This window comes from Poromitra crassiceps (genome assembly GCF_964638095.1).
Source record: "Poromitra crassiceps genome assembly, chromosome: 9".
In the NCBI taxonomy this organism is placed as follows: Eukaryota; Metazoa; Chordata; class Actinopteri; order Beryciformes; family Melamphaidae; genus Poromitra; species Poromitra crassiceps.
The window spans coordinates 50,559,539-50,578,044 of record NC_139630.1 but is presented as its reverse complement, the minus strand read 5'-3'; the positions used below and the strand labels follow the sequence as shown (position 1 = coordinate 50,578,044).

General features: G+C 44.1%; 1 protein-coding gene across 2 annotated transcripts in view; it reads right to left on the bottom strand.

Annotated features, from left to right (window-relative positions):
* Positions 1–17,652, bottom strand: part of LOC310782735 (disheveled-associated activator of morphogenesis 1-like) — a 70,509-nt gene extending 52,857 nt beyond the window's left edge. For both annotated transcript variants that reach the window (XM_083643462.1, XM_083643463.1), the window contains exon 1: positions 17,548–17,652. The gene's annotated coding sequence lies outside the window, so the exon portion shown is untranslated. The remainder of the gene's footprint in view (positions 1–17,547) is intronic.
* Between the last annotated feature and the right edge of the window lie 854 nt (positions 17,653–18,506).

Genomic DNA, 18,506 nt, shown 5'->3' with positions numbered 1-18,506 from the left:
AGAAGAATGTGTGAGGGGGAACATTATATGCTGGCCCAGATCACGTGGTGATCAGCCAGCAGTGCTACATACTGTACGTGTGTCACACTCAGGGGGCGGGGCTACATACTGTATGTGTGTTTCACTCAGGGCGGGGCTACACACTCTAGTGCAGAGGTTCTCAAATGTTTTTCAGCCAACGACCCCTTACAAGATAGAAAATATACCGGGGACCCCCTCATTCTGATTTGTGATTTTGGGCTAAGCTTAATTGTTATGGTGTAATGGTAACGTTCTTGTCTTTCAAATTGATAGGTTTCTTAGATTAGAATGTAATCCATGAACCATTTTAGATTTAAAGCATAAAATATTTTCTTTGAACTATGAAGCTTTTGCAAAAAAAAAGTTACGTTTTATTTTCCTTTAAACTTTTTGCGGACCCCCTGGCAAAGTGCCACGGACCCCCATTTGAGAACCACTGCTCTAGTGTACGGGTGTTTCACTCAGGGCGGGGCTACACACTGTAGTGTACACATGTGTTTCACTCAGGGCGGGCCCGTCTCTATAAATTCCACCCATGCGGCCCCATCCCTCATTATGGGACCCCAACGATCACAAATTAAACGGCAGGATTGAAAAGGGTCCCGCTGGTCTTTCCCCACCCTCTGGAAAGCTTGTAATTACTCCCTGGAATAGCAAGGTCCATCCCAGAAGGGGCATGCTAACACGCCGCATCCCAGCATCATGCAGAGGAAGTCCAAGTAAGGCTACAGAGGTACAACAACACTTTCCAGTTTAGACTCACTACAAGATCAAAAAGGATCAATAAATAGTACGCCTATTTTTAGGCCCATGGCACCAAAACAATGCATTTCCGTGTGCGTCCATGTAGCTGCTGCAGCCTCGCTGGACAACCTGGACAGGCTTGATGTCAAAGTCAAGAGCTTTCCTTGGAGAAGGGAAAGGCTTTTAGTGAAAGTAAGTGGACAGGCAAGGGCAACTCCATCACTGTTAGCGTCTCTTTACTCCAAATGAACCTAAGTTGATATAGCAGGGAGGATCATGGGCATTTTCAATTGTCATGTGTGGAGTACATGCATGATAGCCTACATTTAAAAAAATATATATGTCTCAAATCTACTGCTGCATTAGATGAATAGTCCAATAAAAGCATGTGAAAAAATTATGCAGCACACTATTAGCCTAAGTTTAACATTAGAAGTAATAATCTCCCTAAAAACGTGTTAGGTTTTTATACTAGTAGCTTCAGTGCTTTGATTATGTTCTTTGAACTGTTGATTACCAGTCAACCAACCCACTAGCCTGCGTGGGATCAACCACAGGCACAGCATCCCAAGTGAGTCACAACTGAGGTAAGTGAATGACATGCACACATAGCGCGCGGTACATTCCTCTGCATTTCAGTAAGCTTACATGCAGGACCCCTTGTGAACTGGAACTGCAAAACAAGCCTGGCATGGCCTCTCTATTCTCAGAAACGCCTGGAGAATGAAAGATAAGATATCGTAGAGATGGAAGGCACTGCTGTAAAAAATATTATGAGCTGAATTACTGCAGCTGCAGAGAACGTGCTTGTAACGGATTGACGAAATTTGAGGGTTAAAAGCTCTGGCTTAACTTGTTGACCCCCCTCAGATGTAGGCCAAGCCCACTGCTTTGAAGAACCAGTAGTAGTTAACACATTGAGTGCCAGCGACGCCATATGGCGTCATTAGAAATTTACCGTACAGTGCCAGCGACGCCAAATGGCGTCAGTAACTCCAAATTGTTTTTTTGACGGGGGGGTGTCGATCTAAGCTTCTTACGTCGCCTCTAACAATATTGTAGCTATTGGAGGTCGATAACCTATTTAACAAACCCATTAGGTGGCGACAGCACTCTCCTGATCAGAGAAAAAGGAGCCAAACACACAGAAATAGTCACTGGGCAAAAGGAGGAAATCGCATCGCATCCGTCCGTATGCATCGACGTGCATGAAGCACAACGAGCACAACGCCAGCTGTGCCCCCAGCAGCAGCATCCGCTGTCACAACTGAGCACCTCCGTGTACGCTGCAACAGCACATTCACATAATCAGCCTTATTATTCCGAACTGGAAGCATGCGAGCCCGTGACAAACACACGCGGAACCAAAAAGCTGAATGTCGCGCACCATTCACTGTGTGTGCGCAGCAAACTCAGCAGAGACTGAGAGCCACCAGACACATAAGACACACCCAGGAGGCGTGTGCAGTTGAGGGGGGGGGGGGGGGGGGGGGAGCACGCAGAGCAGGCAGAGCAGCATACACTTCACCCAGACAGACCCAGACATCAGAAAATTAGCTTCAGAGTCAGTGATGTGCTTGAAATGTTTAATTTCACAAAAGGCTCATTATCTCAGCTCGTAGAAAAAAAGGGATGTTTTTGCTTCAATCAAGCTATCTTCTCCGGCTCATAACTAAAGAACGGAAAATGGGATCAATAAACTTTTTTTTGCAGGTGATAGAAGAGAGTCTCATCGTTATTTGTGCGTGTTCAGTGTTTACATAGTAATTATTAAAAAAATTATATGACTGTTTTAAAATGCATTGCGGCCTATGTGGCACAGCAAGCAACCTTTTGCCCAAGGGCCGTGGCACTCAAAGTGTTAAAGTCGAGCTGAAATGGCATTTCTAGGTGATGTGATTCCTTATCATGCCATATTCCCAGCGAAACAGGGTAGAGAGACGGGACATAGCGTGTGGAGGAGTTTGATTGGACCCGTGGAAAGAAAGTGGACGTGTCTGGGATCAGGGAGTGGACGTGTCTGGGATCAGTGTGGGCGTGTCTGGGATCAGTGTGGACGTGTTTGGGATCAGTGTGGGCGTGTCTGGGATCAGTGTGGACGTGTTTGGGATCAGTGTGGGCGTGTCTGGGATCAGGGAGTGGAGTTGACTGACTGAATGTGAGGAGGATAGATGCAGGCGAGTGATCTGTGCCTCGCAGTGCAAGATAGCAGTCCGGACTCCGCATCGCAAAACAATGTATTTTACCGGACAAATCTGAAACGTACCAGTGATGTTTCAATAACACTCTATGTACAAAATACAATATAATGTAAATACAGCCATGTGCAGTTGTGCACTGCGTGCTTGCTGGCTGGTTCACTGCACCGAGCCCCAGAGCAGAGGACCGACAGTTGGGTGGCCCCGGATGGATGGATGGATGGACAGCCCGGAGGCTGAGAGAGAGTGCTGAGGGCTGAGGGGCCGAGGGAGAGTGCGACGAGCGGCGGTAAATAACGAGTCCATATTCCTGGAGTGCGAGTTAACGAGCCAGTCAAGTGTCCTTTGCATTCTACATTAAATGAAGACATTACTGTTCGTTTCATTTTGTATGTTACATGCTTATTGGCCAACTATATTAACATTTATGCGCTAGAAAAAACTCTGGATTTTTGTGAATTCTTTGGCACGCATTGCATCTGAAAAAGTTCACAAAAAGCCATTTTTCATTTCAGCTCGACTTTATGGTTTCCAGCAGAGAGAGAGAGAAGGAAGAGCACCTTTTTGCATTGAGCATTATAGTAGAGAGCATATAAACAAATCAACTAGAGTATGCTAATCCTACATGATCCAATCAGTACCCAGTCAGTCCGCTCAGTCTCACGGTGAAAAGACAATAGAATGTTTCAACAGTGTGTAACTACCGGTATTAGCTAATGTCATGTGGATGCTGGGAGAATTAGTCCAGCAGACTATGTGAAAAAGGTCTAAAGTCTCTGGGCCTCCTATTTAACCAACAACAACAACCCGTATGTGAGTTTGTCTCATGGCCAGGCAGCCATATGCAGGATCCACACAATGGCAAAGTCTAATAAGATGAGGCCAGAGCAGCACACATGGCCAGCTCGCACCAAGCCGCTTATCTCTAAGTGTGTCATCATCATCTCAGCAGAGAAAAACAACATGATGGTACAACATGGGCCCCCCAGCCAAGAACTGGGCCCCGCAGATTTAAAAAAAAAAAAAAAAAAACACATATTAGAAAAGAGGCAGGAACAGGAAAGGATGTTTGGGGATGTAAACAAGGACACCTGCTGTTTAACAGGGTGAACCTGACAGCTTTTGCCCTGTGGCAGGCAGCGCAGATATCAACCAAGCAAGGCCTATTTCTGACACAAACAACAGTACAAGTAGAGTGGAAGAAGACATAGAGGCTATACTTCAACTTGGGAACAGTACTGCCATGCATGCAGTGTGACAGCTGCAGCCAGTTTGGGTTGTAAGCTTTTGGTAAGATTAATAATTTAGCTAAGATCAGTCTTTTTCCCAAAATCAGCTAGAGCCCGACCGATACTGGATTTTTGAGGCCGATGCCGATACCGATATTAGGGAGTAAAAAAATTCCGATATCGATATATCGGCCGATATTCTTATATTATATATACACATTATATTACACAATGCAATGAAACGGTAAACTTCACTGGGAATTTAATAACTAGAAATATAAAAACACAAATATAAAATATAACTTGAGTTAAGAAAAAATATCAAATATACACAACATGCTGTCTATAGACGGTTTTAACTTGACAAAAAAACATTCTAAATTGAACCCCCGCTCACTTCCTGTTGCAGTGTTTGCTATGGACATAAAAGAAAAAAAACATTCAAGTGCAGGACTGACCATTCCATGCAAACCGTCTATACAGCTGAGCGGCGAAAACAAAAGTAACGATGTCGAGTGAATATTTCTGCAGTTTGCCGAATGCTGAGAAAAAGGAAGTGCTGTGGGGTTGCGCTCTGGTGAAAACCGTCTATAACTTAAAAAATACAAAATAAAAAAATATTGGCAATATCTGCCAACATATCGGCCGATAATATCGGTGGATCGATATATCGGTCGGGCTCTAATCATAGCAGTTAAGAGTAGAGCTGGGTATTGGTTCAAATTTCAAGAATCGATTCGATTCCGATTCACAAGGTTGCGAATCGATTAATTTCGATTCGATTCGATTCGATTCCGATTCGATCAATTTTCAATATTGATTTGGTTAGTGATACCAAAACGTGGTTTTTGAGCTGTACCCTGAATTACATGACTGTCCAGTTATGTAACACAGGGGTTTCCAACCAGCCAAGTAGATACAGTACATGGGGAAAAAAAGTTGCAGACCTGTTGTCAATTTTAATGGTTTTAGTTACACATATATTTACTCACCACGTGGTGACAAAGGGTAAATAACAGCCTTTTCATCTGTCAATAAAGACACTTTCACAATTATGCACAGTGATTTGATTTCAGCCTATATAATTTCTAAAAGTAGATATTAATAATGATCAAACATTTCCATTCATGTAGCCTACAGTATTTATGTTTTTGTTTCAACTACAAACATAATTAAACGTCAACTTGAAACTATGTTTCAACTACCACACACAGCACAATATTTTAGCCTGTTTAGTAAAAAAAAAAAAAAAAAAAAAAAAAAAAAATTTTTTTTTTTTATTAAAAAAAAAATCGATCTCTGGACATATGAATCGATAATCGAGGATTAAAATGAAAATCGATTAACACATTGAATGCCAGCCATGTTTTCATTCCTGTAGGTAAGTTGTGCCAGGGGTGTTTTTGACGATTCTGGCTCATTTTAGAACAGCCGAGGATTCTTTTCTGTTAAGAATTCATGAACACCAATCATCTAAAAATAACTAATAGAATGTGTGCTTTCTCTGTCTAAAAGAGTTAGTTTGCAGAGTTAGTAGTTATGTAGATATTAGCCGTTGAGTACAGCATGGTTTCAGCGTCTGGAAATTTATTCAGAGATAAATGGCTTTTTGTGAAACAGTCACTTTAACCATTCATTTTTGGCATCAGTAAGACCGTCAGACATTCTAAACAATAGTTTTGAACAGTAATTTCCTCCATAACAACAGGAAACACCCCTCTCATTCAAACTCCTCCCTCCGTGTGTCTTCTCCTCCTTCCTCCTAACAGCGGGCGTGTCAGAAGCGCGTTGTGCTGCCTGCCTGTCTGTCTGCGTGCCTGCCTGCCTGCTTGCCTGCGTGCGGGGACGAGTCTGAAATGGATTACTGTAAAATCGCCAAGCCATTTCCTTGAATGGCTTGCTCCCGCGGTGTGTGTGTGTGTGTGTGTGTGTGTGTGTGTGTGTGTGTGTGTGTGTGTGTGTTCGCGCGTTGCTCCGCGGCTCTGGGGGGAAGAGATCTCTGTCCGTTCTGTGTGTGTGTCCGGGCTTCTGACTGTAAAATCGCCAAGCCATTTCCGCGGGAGGCGGCTGCTTTTGGGTCCCGTGGCTGTGGCTTCTCTCGGTCTCTGTCGCCACTTAGTGGTCGGTAAAATAGATTACACACATGCTCTTGCTCCAAATAGTTATCTCGAAGATGTAAAAGGGGTTGATTGATGTCCCACCGTCAAAAAAAAAAAATGTTTATGTAAGACGAGTTAGCTCGTCCTTGGCACTTAAGCGCTGGATTATGTAAGACGAGTTAGGTCGTCTCTGGCACTTAATGTGTTAAAAATCGGAGAATCGATTTTTTGAACCCAGCCCTAGTTAAGAGACAGAAAAGGTTGCAAATAGCCTCCGTTTACTGTATTTATTTTAGGGGTCACTGCACTGAGAAATAACGCTGGCCTACCTTTTTTCTCTGAAATTCAGCAGAATTGCAAGTTTCTTAATGGTTTTATTATAGCAACAGTTGCTCCCCCCACCCGGCCCCTAACCCTGACAGTTGGAGATGTGACGATCACTGCGAAGGAACTCAGTCATAACCCTGGTAAAAGTGTAACAAGGTACATAAATGTGAGGAAAGAAAGAAAGATTGAGAGGACAATGCTCGTCACTAAAAGCTGAAATGCAATCATGCCTAAGGAGCATTTAGCTGTTGACGCAGCTGGTTTTGTCTGACTGCGAGGCTGTTTTGACGACTTCTTCACAACTATGGTAATGTTATCGCACAGATATGTTATACTGTGGGAAGAACCTGCTGCTCGTCATAGCAATAGCCTAACCCCTACCCCAGGAAACCAGGACATCGACTGTTCCTGGATGGAGCAAGAACTTGGCTACTGTAACTACCTTAAAAAATACTGAAAACATTTCAAACCCTGTCAATTCAGGAGGGGGGGGGGATGAATCATGTCCAGCATTTGTCCAGGCTGTGTGACTCATAATGAATAGGCCTTCATGTACGATAAAGTTATCATTTTTGTTTCAGTTTTGTTCTCTTGGTGAGATCCAAACAGTGTTGTGATGTTATGAGTCAGTTTGTTCAGCCATAGTAACCGCCCGAGACCGGAAAAAAGTCTCTTGTTATCCAGCTTCACACAGGAGTGGGCGGGGACCTACAGAGTGAGTGTATTGTGTTAGCTCCGCCCACCCTGTGTCACCGCAGACACCAAGTTCATAAATGCTGCCATAATGAAAATGCAAAAGGATTCCATGAATTGAGTATCACAGGGATGACGTATTTTTGTAGGCTTACCCAGAAATCGCCGCCATGCAAGGGGAAAAAGGCTATGGGATTTTAGAACGGGGATTTCGGTTACGTTTGAAGCGTAATGCGTTTTTTAAACAAGATTTTCAGAAAACGCTTCAAAAGTCATAAAAGTGGTCCTCGTTTGTGAAGATTATCCTGCTGAACACAAATTTCCACTCCCATAAACTTTTGTTAACCACAGACCTTATTTCATGGCATGCATTTAACCGAAATCCCCATTCTAAAATCCCATAGCCTTTTCCCCTTAAGAACCAACATGGTGGTGATTTGCTACTTCCGACTCACTCCTGCGGTACTCTATGGCCCATAGGCTCAATCAGCATTGTGTTAAGTCACTATCAGATAGATGGTGACTTAACAGATATTTATTTACATGAAAATCTTTGAGATTATATAACTTTAAATTCTGAGTAACCTATTTAAAGATTTTTTTTTAAGTTACGATGTGCTTCACAACAAAAAGAACAAAGAAGCAGTGATACTTTGCGATTATAATTTATAAATTCACCAAATTCAATATCAAAGGGCATGACTGACACTACTCGCTCCATTCAAGCTAACTCAGCACCCGAGAAATGATAATAGCAGAGCAAAAAAATAACATCACAGAGCAACACCAAAACTGGCAAACCGCAACGTGCATTTATTTCCATATACTATGGAGGGGAATATCCTGAATTATGGCAGTTTGCAAAGCATATTAACTTCCTCAGATGTTAATGCTTGCCTTTGCTGTCGCATATTCCACCCCAAAGGCGGTTATATTTTTCTTGATTACTAAAACACGGCATAGTTTAATCAACCAACCAACTTGAAAAAAGACCAGAAAAGACAATAAATCAGCAAAAATAAATGTTTTTTCAGTCCTTGCTCTTTTTGCTGGGCAACTTGTCCGAACTTGAGTGTACTTTGTGGAGGGCGGGGCAGCATGTCAAGAGCAGGATGAAGCATGCCGAGCTCTGGCACAGTCTGCTGCTGAGTCTGATATCTGTCTGCTCACCCCAAGCTGTTTGCAGGCCCACTACACATGTTTTGTCTGAGGAGGAAGCATGTTGCTATGAGACTTATTCCTTTGAAGAAATGAATCAAATCCATATTAAATAGGAATTCTAACACAAAAAGAATTTGTGTTGAAATGTTGATGCTTTTTGTTAATGGTTGTTAATGCTTTTTGTGTTAGAAATTCTAACACAAAAAGCATTAACATTTCAGCATCTAAATAGACACGCCTTGTTTGGGCATGAGCTCATTGAGTAAATAGACAAAAAAAAAAAATTTTTTTTTTTTTTTTTTTTTTTTTTAATATTAAAAAATTATGAATTAACCGATAGGTTAATCGATTATTAGCGTCGGTTAATCGAAAGTGAAATTAACCGAAAATTGACATCCCTAATTCCTACAGACACAATTGGCCGTGTCTGCGGGTGGGAAGCCAGAGGGGGGTATGTGCACCAGTGCCTCCTCTGGTCGGCCGGGGCGCCTGTTCGAGGGAAAGGCGAACTGGGGGGAATAGCGTGATCCTCCCACGTGCTGCGTCCTGCCGATAAAACTTCTAACTCTCAGGTGAAAAGCAGCAGCTTGCGACTGCACATGTATCGGAGGAAGCACGAATGTCGAGCCTAAAGCTAAAAAAAAAACGAGACTATGATGTATGATGTCATCTCAAGCCACAGTCCTTAGCTGCTCCACTGATAATCAATGGACTTGGAGGAACTTTGAGACAGATGGCAAAATAAGCTTATATCTTGGTAGTGTTTGCCAACTCCAAAGCAGGGAACATCCTCCTCAGAAGGTCCTGGTTACTTACCATCACAGTCACCGTTTCCATCTTTTCAGATTCAATCTCTATGGAGCAGAAGTTTTCTCCGTTCTGTATCTTTAACATTTGATTGCTGAAACTGATTATCTGGAGGTAAGACCGTGTAGGGCCCTTTCAAATGGGGAACACGCGTCAGCTTTCCGTGATTACGATTAGGCTGTAATTACTAAAAGTACAAGTAGCAGCCTGAACTGATGCGCGCACAAAACGTGCTGTCATCCAACCAGCTGGAACCTACACTGCAAAAAAAAAAAAAAAAAAAATCAGCTGGCTCATACATAGAGCCATTCCAACCAGAGACTATATAACATCCTAATTTCCAATGTCTCCGCTTTGGGAATTAACATCAATAATAACATGACCTAGAAAAACAAAGGATGGAGGCGTTCGTGGATTGAAACATGAGTCCCATTTGGCCCGTAACACCCCCTCCCCTCCCACCCTCCCGACCAGCATCTTGGTCGTGACACTCCCCCCCCCCCCCCCCCCCCCACACACACACACACACACACGGGGCAGGACCCACATGCTCCCTTTGTTTGAACTGCAGCACAGGGCCCTATTTCCACATCTTGTGGCTGAGGTTGAGGCACACAAGCGATTCATTTGGATCCTCATTATCATGATAATCTAGGGGGCTCGCCTCAATCTCTGCTGCTCGCCTCTGTCATTCTGGCTCTGGCAAGAGAACAGTCACTTTGTAACCAAGTTAACGACACTGAATAATGCCACTTTTGGGCAGGGAAGAGAGCAAGACTGTGAATTAAAACGACACACGCTGCAAAAAGCAAGCTGATAAAAAGGACCACTTCAGTCAAAAACAAACCAAATATAAGCCAATATAACCTCTGTGTCACGGGACATAAGATCATATGCACAGCCAAATGTTTATTAGGATGAAAAACATTCAAACCTTTCACTTGTATAAACCAGGGCGAGTCCCAATAAGGTCTAATAATGTCCTTATTGCATTGGGAGTAGTAGTTGGAAGAGTTTGGCTTTTTGACTTCAAGTAAAAATCATCTTCAGCTTACAGCCTCGATTGTGCTGCCATAAAAGATGATACTCTGAGAAGCTCTTAAGAAAGCCATTATTCCATCGTTTGTTACACTTGAGTGAGGGTAAGTGCCACTTTGTGCATAACGTGGTCTTATTCCGTTTTGAAGTAGCAGGCGACATAGGCGTAGAAGAGTCTTGGGTGATGACTATGCATCAGAACCAGAACACCAACATAGGTTGAGGCCACGTCTCATCATAGACGCTGGTTTAGCTGGCTCAGCCTGGCTGGGGGCGTGGTCAGGGTGGGGTAAAAACCCCCCGTTCTATCCATTCAGCAAAGTTAGAATTTAGCTGATAGCCCAGCCCAGGCAGACACGATCGGGGATTTAAGCACCGCAGTAAACGCACATCTGAGCAGACGTCTTGTGTTCTGCTCTAGAACCCCCAAACCTGTAGTTTAGAGCCGCAGCACCGTCTTTTGGTGAGTCAGCCCATGAGATATATCGGCGGTTTTACCCCACTCGCGCGCCAGCCGTTTAACATTTTGTGGGCGTTCCCAGACATGCGGACTGTCTCTATGATTGGCTGAGGCAGAGTGACTGCTGAAACAAGTTTGACAGTCAAGAATAGATCTGAAGAGCCCGATTATTCCAAATGCAAAGAAAACTTCACCATTCGATGTGTCTCAAATAAAGAGAACGCAACCTGTAAAAGTGATCAAATGTTGTTAACCGAGGACCTCAGTGACATACTACTTTAAAAATGTCACAATTGAATTTCATTTTCAATCATTTTGTACGAGACGGACGGTGTTGCTTTTTCACAAATGGTGGATACATATTTTCTAATGAAGCTGTTCTGTCTCTTCAAAACAGTCTCACAAAAAGAAACTCTTGGAGTCGTTAGGCAGCAGAAGTAGCACAGCTTGTACCGTGCTCTCAAGGGTACATCAGCAACAAGTTCAGATCGACCCAAAATATGATTTCATAGGTCACCCAGTTCTACTTTTAGCACCATACGACTGCAGATCAAGGCTGGTTTTTCTGAGGGAGCCGCTATGCGGAGATAAGTCTAGATACTGCAGAGCAGTGACTGGGATGGACTTGTCTTTGAAAAGGCTGGACGGCACGACACCTAATGATGACACACCGGCTTCAGGAGATGTAGGTCAATGTGCTAACTGTAGGAAGCATGTTGGGGGATTTACACTGATCTCTTTATTTGGATGGTGACACTTACGTGTTGTGGTTTTAATACTGACACAATGACGACAAGGTGAAAGTGTGAAGCGTCTGCGCGGTCACTTTGAAGGTATTTTCAGACAGCATATTGCAAAGTTGAACCTTTCAGTTCACATCATAAAGTGGCTGTGATGGTTTTTTTTTACTGCAAATGAATTGAGGAAAGAGGGGAAGGACTTGACACGGAAAAGATCCATTACGCTCCTAAAAGATTGAGTGCTGCTCGGCCCAAAGCCCATTAATTAGAAATCTGCCACCATTCAGAGTCTGAGCTGGGAAACGGGTTTGCTGCCCTTTTCAACCTGAGACAATGAGGAAGGTCAAGAGCCAGGGACCTTGGGAGGGAGAGAGAAAGTCCATAAAGATTGGGTATTTAAACTCTCCCTCAGACTTTTGGAGCTAATATATTTTTGTATGCCTCAATTAGGAGACTTACCGCAAAACTGAAAAGGTGCTGGAAGAAATAATGACATGTATTTTTCTTTTTCGCTAAAAGCTATTTCCAGCACTGCTTCAAAAATAGAATCAAACAGCAGACTAGAATGGATCAAAGTCAGGCTAATAAAAGCATATTTTAAATCACAGGGAGGGATGCAAAAAGGTGACAGATACACAAAACCACTCAGAATGCATTAACTTAAGTGCCCTATTTTGGGATAAAAAAGGTGACGTTCACCTAAAAGTGACTAGTTTGCATCCCTGAAATCAAGAAGGGCCTGTATGATTTATTTTAATTCACTTTCTGCCCCAAACGCCAAGCAAAAATCCATTATCACAGAGGTTCATTTTGCAGACCCCCCCCCCCCCTTCCACAGCCTCCAGTCAATGAAGTTAATCAGGTCTCCAGCAGCTCAAGGTTAGGGCTAAGGTGAAGGTTTGGCTCCAGAGGTGCCCAAATTCTTTCCTATATGAAGGGCCAAAATTAATCTGGATGGATGGCCGTGGGCCAAAAATAAATGTTGATTTTGTGTGAAATTACATTAAATTATATCATTTTATAATACAATTTGCATTCTAAATCTAAAATAGGTCTTCTAGTTACATATGGTAAAAGTATCGTCAAGCAAGCTTTAAAACTAAACCATATTTAGCCTCTGAAAGACAGTAATATTGGTCACATTTTTTTTCTTTCAAAACCATGGAGGGCCAAAACAAACTGAGTGTGGGCCATGTTTGGCCCACGAGCCCCAGATTGGTCAGCCATGGTTTATTTATACTATTAGTTTTATAATAGTTTATACTCAGGCTTTTAGGATGAAATCAAGTAGCACAATAAGCATCGGTTTTCCAGCTTGACCACAAAGTAACGCTCATCATAGTATGAGGCTGGGTGTGGCCAACAATGGCTAGCTAACCCCAGCTGTCCTCACAGCGAGGACAAGTGCAAAGCTAGGCCCGACTCTGTGGGGGGGGGCTGGGTGTGGCAGAGCAGGGGTGCCATGGTGACAGAGCAGGCCTCGGCGGAGAAGGGATGCTAAATGAAGCCATTGTCTGGCCCAAGTGAAGCACACCGCGCAGAGAATGGCACATTCAAACAGCCATACAGGCCCATTGTTGTGGCCGGCCCGGCAGGTCCGATGCTTTATCCCACAGGGTCCGCTAGACATCAGACAGAGGGACGGTCCATACTGACTGACATCGATCTCAAAGTCAGCCCATAACAGAAAACATCACCTGACCAGACTAGTTCAAATGGAAATGGCTACTTGAATATATTTGTTGTTTTGTGGAGTGACTTGAGCAATGGTGTTGACATGGGATGAAGCTAACGCATTGAAACACAGCTCGGGTGGGTTCAATCAGTAGGCTAAAGGAATCAAGTTGCTCAGTTATGCTAACAGAGCCCTTATCCTATTTCTAGACAGACCCCCTTTCTCTAGCGTTTCATTGGTTTTTGGTGGCAGCATATAGGCCTATTATGTAAAGAGAGGAAATGGAGATGTGACAACAGCATGAGTCAGGAGGATTGAACCAGTCAAGTACCTGGTATGTATACTAACTGGATCTGCTGCCCTGACACACGCTCCAGCAATCCAATCAACTGTGACAGTTCATAGTACATAAATATGCCTGACGACGTCCCAATAAATGCTTGAGCAAAGTAATTACCGTACTTTGTAATTACATTAAAGCACTTACAATAAAACTTAGACAGGCAATCCGAGGACGGCTATTGTCTTCAAAGTAAAATAGTCAAACTACAGCGCCGCTAATTTTACGATTTAGGGTGATTAAAAACTGAATCCATTACCAACCAAAAGACATAGGATCCTCAATGGACCATCTGAGGTCTAAAGGGAGGCTGGGCATTCTCAATCATTTTGAGAGGCAGAAATGTCACCACAGGGCCCCCCTCCAACACCTGCGTCTGAACGTTAACGGCGACACGACGTGTAGTAGAGGAGGCCACGCGGGGCAGATGGAGGTCTCAGCTGTGTTCAGGCTACCCTCGAAATGACTTCCAGCGTTGAAAAAATCATTAGGCTGTGGCCTGAGCCTCCCCTGTCACCCTGCGCCGTCGTTTACTCTTTCACACACTCTGTAGCCGTTAATATGAGCCAACCAGGGAGGCCGCGGACGGCGAGCCCCTACATTACACACTGCCAGGCTTGTGAAATCCAACACTCAGTTCATTAACCCAATTCTCTATGGCAGCTTCAGGGGTGTTTGTGTCTGTTGGAGAGAGAGAGATACAGACAGACAGACAGACAGACAGAGGACCAGGTACTAGGGATGTCACAATACTAGAATTTCAACTTCGATACCCAGGATATTTTCGATTTGCGATACCATTTTCAATACCACGCGTGGGGGGGGGGGGTGACAACACATCAGGAGGCATAAAAAATAAACAAAGACAGATGGACGGATGCACGCTTCTCCATAATCTAGGCCTAATAAAACTCATTCAAAACTTTGCGCTTACACAGCAGCTTAGCGCTGCTGTAGTCATCAGCCTATCAGAAGACTTTTATCTTGTTGAAGCAACAGATACCCACCAATGACGGGGAGGGAGAAATCACAAATCAGTAGTATGTTTGATTTTTCATTAACTCATTGAGTGCCAATGACGACAATCGTCGTCAATTCAAATAGTAACGTTGAGTGCCAATGACGACGATTGTCGTCAATTGCGTTTTTTGACGGTGGGACGTGGATCAAAGCCTGATGCATCTCCTGTGAAAGTATGGTGGATGTCGAATGTGTAGAAGCTATTTTACGGACCCATTAGGTGGCGACAGTGCTCTCCAGATTAGAGAAAGGTGAGGAAAAACAGCAGAAGAAGCCCCGTGATGAAACGGAAACCGATGCTGGAGCCAGAGCCGTATAGATTGCTCTGGCTGGAGCTAACGTTAGCTGCGAACAGCAGTCAATCCGCTCCCTCAACTGAGCCCCTCTGTCTCTGCTGCATAGTTTCTCCACACGATTAGCCGCCAGAAAAGCAGCACCCGACGCCGAAGGGCCAAACCATTCTCAGCAGTCCGGTTTGGCTTTTCGGTGTCGCGCTGGGAGCAGGCCCACAAAAACGGAGCGCTCCGAAAATAGACGCTGGGTGCGTGTTGCTGTGTGTTAGTGTGGGGAGGAGTTTGCAGCTGAGGAAGGGGGGGGGGGGGGGGGGGCATGCAGGGCACCACACAACTACACCACACAACTACATCAGAAAATATTAGCTTCAGAGTCAGTGAATGTGCTTGAAATGCTTCATTTCACAAAAGGCTGATTATCTCAGCTTCTAATTTGAAACGTCTGTTTTTGGTGAAAACAACCTATCTTCTCCGGCTGATAACTAAAGAACGGAAAATGGTATCAATAAACTTTTTTTTGCTGATGATACAATAGAGTCTCCTCGTTCTTTGTGCGTGTTCGGTGTTTACATAGTAATATCACACAATATTCTGTGGGCCTCGAGAAATCACTGAAAACGCTCTGAAACTCTGGCACTGGGAGTGTCCGTTCTCCAAAAGTGGCTGGCACTCAATGAGTTAAGAGAAAGCACTGCTGATATTGAATGATACTGTTGCAAAATGAGTATTGTATCCATTTCAAATATTTAGTATTGATACTTATTGATACTATCGATACCTGTTGCAAATGAGTATTGTATCCGTTTCAAATTTTTAGTATTGATTTATTTACTTTAACTTTAAATCAGTTATTTATTTATTTTTTACTTTTGACAACACTACCACCAGGTAAATAAAGAAGATGTGTCACTCCTTTTCCCCAGCTCTCAACACAGTAACGTTCACTCTGTGTTTCTCAACCAGCAACTCTGACGTTGACATTGGGGACGTTTCGCTCTGTTGAGCTGAACAGGCCAACAGGGCATTTACGTCCAGCTATCAGGCCACCATCTTTCTGCATCTGGTACACTCTGTACTGCCATGTCCTCACTCCTCTCACCTGCCTGCACCGCAGCACGAAAAGCGCTGATAGCAACGAGCAGAGGTCACCACCTGATAATAACATCGCCAGACAAAGAAAAAGCCCCGGAGCACAAAGCACCTGGACAGGCGTACCACTTATGACGATGACAACAGACTAAACATCCGCAATGTGTGCACCGACTCTGAAAAACAGGAGACGTCATTCAAACGCCAGGGCTTGTCAAGCCAACTCCCTGTCTGAGCATAGACTACAGTAGATACAGTCAAAAGTACAGTATGTGGGGTTAGGGTTTGGCCGTTCTTGCACCCATGTGTGTGTGTGTGTGTGTGTGTGTACAGTGAAAACATGTCTGCAGATGTCACCATGGTAAGCCCTCTCACAAGGCCACAGCCCATTACAAGCACATGCATGCCCTCGGTGTTTTGCAGCATTTTAATTCTCGGGAATGCAAGCCATTTCTGATAAGCATTCAACTGCTTACAGCCAGGGCCAAGACTGGAGTGATTACAGTTCTAATCCCCCTGTTGTGTTTTCTCACTGAATTGTATCTTTGTGGCTTTCAAAGGTGACTCTTTTCCACGTCTCAACAAAGTGCAACAAAACTATGAAGACACTGACTGGTCCCTTTATCAACGACATCGGGGCAGCAGGTCTCTTACTGTCAGCCAAATGTTTGTGCGGAGAGATTATCAGTGTGTGTGTGTGTGTCAATATAAATGCAATACCAAGGCAAGAATGAATGCAAATTTATATTGACATGGCATACTTTGCAGGGTCACAAAAATGTCACATCAGCCATATTTATTATCAATATACAAATCTATTCTCTGCTTCAGATCCATCCCAACACAACCTCATAACGCACAACATCAAAACCATCATCACACTGTCCGCCTTCAAGCACCCTGGAAACTGAATTCTTAAATAGGATTTCAATAGGATTTAGTTAATATCAAGAAGCTAATAGGGTCAATAGGACCATGGGCCTCCATTTGACAATAATTTGTCTGAAGAAGGAACCCAATTTGAGTAAACTTTGGTTGTCAGTTGGATATGATTTGTAGTTCTCTCAGAAACACCTTTGATCAGAATAGCAAAGGGTATCTTCTACTGAATGAAATGACTGAAGTTGAACTCCTCATTTTGTTGGGGAGGAGGAGGAGGACCCCTTGAAACCCTCTCAATGTCACCTTGGAGGTCCTCGCAACCCAGTTTGGACGACCATCACTGTCCTCAAAACGTTAGCTTCCACAGCTCCCTCCCACAGGTGAGCAGGGTCAGACAGCTCGCCGCAGACAGAGTTGACAAAAGAAGACTTTGTAAAAGAGATGCAAATGTCCACCGAGTCATGTCAAAACACAAATAGAAACCTCGTCCAGTCTGGCTCACGTTTCGGTCACTGAAGCTAACTTTACGGAAAGGAAGACGCGACAAATGGAACGGAACAGCCGACCGCTGCGATAGGTGATTGGGTGAAAAAGGCACTAGCTAAGCTATGGCTGTTGTATTGACTGGCCACACCGGTACGGTCAACACAATGAAACGTCCCCGGTCAAACCACACGGGCGTTGTTTAATGTTACCGACAGTTTGTTGTTTGTTAACGACGGTGTTCTTACCTCGTAACGTTGCTCATTTTTCTTGTTAATCGCATCCACAAGTCCATCAGGTAGGCGAACGGGTAAAGCGAAGAAAAAACACATACACACAACACACACACTCAGGCCAGACAGCGAGATGATTCAACCCGACTGGTTGGTCCGGGCTCACTGCGTGTGACGTCACTGCCTCGCTCACTACACCAAATGACTCACGCGCATGCGTGAGGATTTGTTAATCCAGCGTTTGACATTGTAGCCTAGTAGTAGTACAGTAATAATGTAAGATATTATCAACACAATTGTAAAAAAAGAAGAAAAAAAAGGGGGAACTTTTTGTGTTTTTACCTTTATTTATACAGGGGGAGTCACAGAGCAATGCTCTCTTTTTCAGGAGTGCCCTGCTGTTCACATTCACACCTGGAAGCTGACCAGTACAACCACAGTCTGATCTGCTGGCACCTCAGTGTTGGTAATGAGGGAGGGGCAAGCACTGCCTTTTCACTTTACCCAGCCAGATTTATCCTGCCGGTAGCGGGGATTGAGCCGACGACCTTCCGGTCATAAGCTCACTTCTCTAACCGTTGGGCCACCACTGCCCCACCTCTGCCACCACTGCCCAACCCATGACCACATCATGTAGCAACCAGGACCCCATGCAACTCAAGCCCATTCAAGGAAACTACATATTTCAACAGCCCAAGTTTGGCACTGATGACATGACATGATGTGGGCAATGTTTCTCTGTTTCAATTTTTGTCCCACTAATGATGTCATAGGAGGCAACTGATGATGTAATCAGTGATGTCATCAATGATGTCATACCATCACTGATAATGTCATCAGCGAGCCCGCGCAGCGGGCGAGCCTAGGCATCGAGGCCTATAGGCAGCGCGCGAGATGCCTAGTTGGAAAAACATTTCATCAGAGTAGTATTCTGGTGGAAGAGGTGTTGGAGGACCAGTAGGAGGTGCCTTTCC